The sequence below is a fragment of the Myotis davidii genome, unplaced genomic scaffold, assembly GCF_000327345.1.
Source record: "Myotis davidii unplaced genomic scaffold, ASM32734v1 scaffold69, whole genome shotgun sequence".
Taxonomy (NCBI): Eukaryota; Metazoa; Chordata; class Mammalia; order Chiroptera; family Vespertilionidae; genus Myotis; species Myotis davidii.
Window position 1 is genome coordinate 334916 of NW_006300363.1, and position 5558 is coordinate 340473.

General features: G+C 56.7%; 1 protein-coding gene across 2 annotated transcripts in view; it reads left to right on the plus strand.

Annotated features, from left to right (window-relative positions):
• The first annotated feature begins 5303 nt into the window (after positions 1–5303).
• JUP (junction plakoglobin) overlaps positions 5304–5558 on the plus strand; it is a 21010-nt gene continuing 20755 nt past the window's right edge. Inside the window, exon 1 of one of the 2 annotated variants that reach the window (XM_006776656.2) lies at positions 5304–5468. The gene's annotated coding sequence lies outside the window, so the exon portion shown is untranslated. The remainder of the gene's footprint in view (positions 5469–5558) is intronic. The other variant, XM_006776655.2, reaches the window with a different exon arrangement.

Consider the following 5558-nt stretch of genomic DNA (forward strand, 5'->3'; position numbering starts at 1 on the left):
TCTGCTGGGGCCTTAAATCATCCATGAAGTGTACGTTGGCTGCTTCTTGAACTGGAGGCTGAAGTGCTGATGAAATATTCAAGGATCTCAACTCTCAAATTCCCCGGCGGCCCGGGGATGGGCCTGGGGAAGACGGGATTGATGTTCAGGGCCAGGGGCCTCCAAGTCCTGACTCCAGTTTCCGTTGAAGGAGCGGAAAGGGCGGCGAGCTTGGGGGAGGGTCTTTGCATAACCCATGGCTGCGGCTCTGGGAGTGGTGCCCTGGGGGTGAGAGGGCTGAGAGGAAGTGGAGGGAGGTACTGACTTAGACCTCCGAGGAGAGCTGGTGGGCAGGAGACAAAGCTTCAGGTCCCAGCCCTGCCAGGAATTGGCTTGTGTGCTTTTAGGAAGGTTCATTCATCGCCTGACTCCAGCCTCAGTTTCCCCATATAGACAAGGAAGGAGGCTCTGATTGGCCTCTTCCTTCTTTCTCTTCCCAAGGACTCTCAACAGGTGAGGGTGTGTGTGTGTGTGTGTGTGTGTGTGTGTGTGTGTGTGTGTGTGTGTGAGAGAGAGAGAGAGAGAGAGAGAGAGGGAGGGGCAGGCAGGCTGGCAGGGTGGGTGGGGCCCTAGCTGTGTCAGCCTGTGAGTGGAGTTGCCAGGAGCAGGAAGGGGGGTGACTCAGGTGGCAAGACCTACCCCCTCAGTCCCCACCCATTCACTCAGGAGGGGGCGGGGGTGCTCAGAGAGCTGGGGAGACCCAGGGCCAGAATACAATCCTGACGTGTGCAGCCCACCCTGTTGGGTTCCTGAAGTCCTGGAATTGCACTTGGGAAGGGGACTGGGTGGGGCAAGGGAGGGCAAACCCAGGATAGGCCTTCTCTGGAGAGGGCTTGACCTTCCTCCCTTCCTCTACCGCTCCCTCCGCCACCAGCAGCCCCTGGTATCTCACCCAGGCCTGTGCTATTTCTGGCCTCTCCTATCTCTGTATTCTGTCTCCCTGTCTTCCCTTTGACATTCCATCCCTGCCCACACATCTTGCAGGGAAGTGTTACTGGAGCTACCTCTACAATTAAGAGCCCACCCCTACTGTGGCTGGGCACACACCCAAAGGCCCAGACCCAGGCCTGGGCAGCCTCTAGCCGCCAGGCTCCTTCCCTAGACAAAGGGCAGCAAAAAAGGCAGGAGCACTCCTACCCCAGGGTCTGGTACTGTCGTACATCCTACCTTGCTCCTACCCTGCCCCTGCTCCTACCCTGCCCCTGCCCCTGCTCTGGGGGATGCTTGTGTCCTTCTTGCCAGAAGAGTTTGGGAGTCCAGAGGCCCTTCTGCAGCAACTAATGTCCTCTCCAGGCTCAGGGGTCACTCTGAGCAAGTACACCCCCCAACACCCCAGCGGAGGGCAGGGGCAGGAGTGTAAATGGATGCTCACATACATAGATCTAAATAACATACAGGTCAAACTAGTAAACTGTTGAGTAAGATACACCTTGACAAGTACACCTTCATCATGAACTGAGGGCTAGGATGGAACTGAGAATTCTGAATCCTTCTCAAACATGGCAGCCTGGGGATGACTGGCCCCTGGCCCCAGCCCCTGGGCCATCTCCCCTTTCCTTCGCACCATGAAACCCCCCCCCCCACACACACACACACTGCAGAGGACCTCCAGTACATGCGTGTGGACACCCCAGCTTGCATATCTGTGACGTGTCCATCTCTCCCCCATAACTGCCCCTTGTCAGCCTTGCCTCAGTGTGCACATACGGTGCGCAGTGCTGCTGGCCGTTCTCAGGAGGAAGGGACCCGCAGGTGCTGTAAGCAAGAGTCAGTGATGGGCGAGGGGTTCCCGAAGGTGTGGTACCAGGATGTGGTCTCACAGGGGAGGGGTATGAACTCTGTGTAGGCCTGTCCCCCTGGCCCCGTGTGGAGGGTGCAAGCCCAGGAGGACCACGGGGCCTTCCTAAGGGCAGGAGCCCCTTCCCGCCCGTGGATGGCTCTGTCTGGCTGAGAGAAAGGCCATGCTCCAGGCGCCTCTTGGATTTTGCAAAGCCTTGGATTCCAGCGCCTGCAGGGACAGCCCAGTTGCCTGCTCTCCTTCCTGCTGCTGTACCGTGAGAGAGCTGCTGTGTGATGAAGGACCCTCATCAGCCCGAAGTTTAGCAACCCATCGGCTCTCCCAGTCTTTCTTGATAGAGGCGGCCATTCCTGAGGCCCAACAGGAGAGGAGAGAGAGAGAGAGAGAGAAAGAGAGAGGGAGAGAGAGAGAGAGTGTGCTGGGGAGAGAGCTGACAGCTGGCACGGCTGGCATGTGTGTGTCTGAATCTGTGCCCAGGAGTGTATATCCCTGAGGTGTGGGCACGGAGGCTGTGTGTGTGTGGTGTGTGACTGGTGCAGACCCACATCCCTCCCCGCCTCCGCCTGGGGAAGGAGCCCCCACAGAAAAAGGCCACGTTTGAACAGAGAACGGAATCTCCTCCACACCCTTATATGGCCCGAGGCCTGTGGAGGACCAGGGAAGCAGACACAGACGGTGGGGGAGGCCCCTGGCTGTTGTTCACCCCCCGCCCAGTGTCTCCCCACCCCCACCAACTCCCCTCCCTCCCACCAGCCCCTCATCTGACCCCTCTGCCAGCAACTTCTGTCTCTGGGGCAGCTTGGGACAGGCCACTTGGTGCTGGTTCCTTCTTTACTCTGAGGCCCCAGAAAGCTGCAGGGTTGAATGAACCCGATGTGTTCTTGGAGGCCGGAGCGCTCTGCTCCCACCGCGGTTCGGGCACGAGAAACGAGTTTAAACGGCAGACATCTGAATTGAGGCTGAACATCAGAAGGAACTTCCCAGATTTAGAATAAGGAGACAAGGAGGAAGCTCCTTTACTGGAGATCTGCAAACAAATCCCTGCCTGTAAAGGCGTGGCCGCAGGGGGTTGGGTTGGGTGGTCTTGTGGCCTTTCCTTCAGGTTCTAGCCCAGAGGAGGCTATGGTCACAGAGACCCTCATTCTGACCCTTTATCTTTAGGCACCTCTCACCCCGAGACCACGTCCCCCCACAGACAGCTGCTTATAACAAACATCATTTTCTGATTCTTTTCTGTACCCTCAGTGCCTGGCAGACACACAGTAGGTGCTTAAGAAATGGTCAGAACATTCCTTGATGTGGGGGGAGCAATACAGCTCTTATCTCAGTCTTTCCTGATGCTGGGGTGGCGCCTCCCTCCACCCATTCCCAGCCCAAGCGCTTAGCTCTGAGGCCATCATGTTACAGCACGTTCCAGGCTGACAGGCAGGGAGCGTTTTTGGGGAGACACACACACACACACACACACACACACACACACACACACACACTTTATTCTGAAGCCTTATTTCTGCCCTTCCACCCCACTCAGGCTCCTCCACCCTTCTGCAGTCAACCAGCCCTACCCCGCCTGTGTGCTGAAGCTGGGAGGAAGGAAGGAGTTAAGCCAGTCTTGGGTCTGGGAAGTGTACAGGGTGGGGGTGGGGAGGTGGTCAGGTGGGCAGGGGAAGGTGGGAGGTGGGACGTGAAACCTTGGTGGTGGCAGCAGCCTGGGATTGTGAGCTCTTTTCCTCCCAAGCAGGGGACTGGCCACTACACCCTGCGGCAGTGTGACAAGCAGGTGGGTGGGCAGGGGTAAGGGAGGAAGAAAGATCTGTGATAAACTGGGGGAGGGGGAGTCAGGGAAACAAAGCAAAGGGCAGTGATCCTGGCATGTGGGATGGTAACTGGTTGGGAATGTGGATGTCTCCCTGGTGCCCCCCCAGCCTCCCCCCCACCCCCAAACTACTTGGATGGCACAAGCGAGATGTCAGAAGCGAGACGGTTTAGCCACTGTTCTTCCTCTGGTGGGGAGATGGGTCAGGGGTGCTGCTGGGGTACTTTGCACAGCTCATCTTGCCTAGCATACAGCTGGTGCTCAATACTTACGTGTTGGTGACCGGAGGTCTCTAGGCCCCTTGGCGTGTTTTACAGCCACGAGCAGGCATTCAGCCCATCCACCACACAAAGGAAAGACCCTTGTCTTTGTTATTGGCCTACGGGAAAGTTCTTTCTGATAACTAATCTGACCGGAATCGAACCTGGGACCTTTCAGTCCGCAGGCCGACGCTCTATCCATTGAGCCAAACCGGTTTTGGCAAGGGAAAGTTCTTTCTGATAACTAATCCACACTCCCTCTAGCGAGAGGCCCACTGCCCCATTTCCTTTATGCGGGTGCCTGGTGTTTTACCGATGATTTTCTCCAAATCATTGCTCTTCTGTCTCTACCCCAAAATATTTGTGTGTCTTTTTTCCGGCCCCACCCCACTGCTTTGACATTTTATATCTCTGATATTATTCCACCAGGAGAACACGTGGTTTAGTGGGGCTTGACATGAGAAGGGGGTCCAGTTCTCATTTAGGATGTGCCATTTTCTAGGCGTGTGACCTCCCTGAACCTCAGTTTCCTCGTCTTTGAAATGAGGATCATTTTGTTGTCCTAATGCCTTTTCAGCATTGTCATGAGAATTAAAAAAAAAAGAACAAAACCCACAGACCATTCGTTTAAATTCTAGCATTTAGCGGTGGTCCCAGTGAGTTCACAAACCTTACTTCATTTCATCCCCACACACAGCCGTGCGCGCGAGAGAGCTAATGTACCCATTTCACAGATGAGGAGAAACAGGGTGACAAATGAAGTAACTTGTCTAAAATGAAACATCTACGAAGTGGCAAAACCCAAATTTTGGTGTTTTTATTCTCCTGGGCGCTCCATCTTTGGGGAAACAAATCCCAACCCAGCAAAAAGCCTATGAAATGCTATACAAAAATGTTGTTATGACTTTGTGGCAAGAGTGAATAAGCCCAGGGAAGCATCATAGCCGACGCTGAGTTGGCTGGCCCGGGCAGGCATCTGCGCTTTCCCATGGCGCCCCCTGACTCACCTGTTGGACAGGTAGGGGGAAGGGGAGAGTAATGAGTCCTACCTGCTCGGAGGTAGGGTGGGGCAAGACACACCCCATCCCTCCCATTGGTTCTTTCCGTAGTCTTACTGACAGTTCCTCGCCCAATCAGGAGGAAGCAACCGGTGTTTGCCAATAGGTGCGGAGTTAGGATGGAACCTCAAGTTGGAGGCCGTCCCCAGAGCCGACTGGCAGTCCCTGGGGCCAATGGCTAGTGGATAAACAGAGGAGGCGGTGGGGGCGAGGCTCCGCCCCTCGATGGGACAGTCAGGCCAGACAGCCAGTGAGCCCGCACCAGCGGGTGGGCGTTCCCCTCGGGGGCGGAGCTTCGAGGGGGCGAGAGGCGTGGCTTGGCTGTCAGGTCCCTTCGCCTTTTGTTCAGTTACTGAGTTGCTGCCTTGGCCAGAGTCCGGAGCAGCCGCCGCCCGAGCTTGCAGAGCGCTGTTCGCTGCCCGCGCCGGCCCCCAGCCCGGCCCGACCCCATCCCAGCCCGGCCAGGTTCCACGCGCAGGTGCGGACGATCGCGGCAGGTAGCACTGGGCGAGGGAAGGGCGGCGGGTGGCGGAGGGAGAGGCCGAATCCTCCGTCTCCGGGCAGGTGTGGGCGGGAGCCAGGGAGCG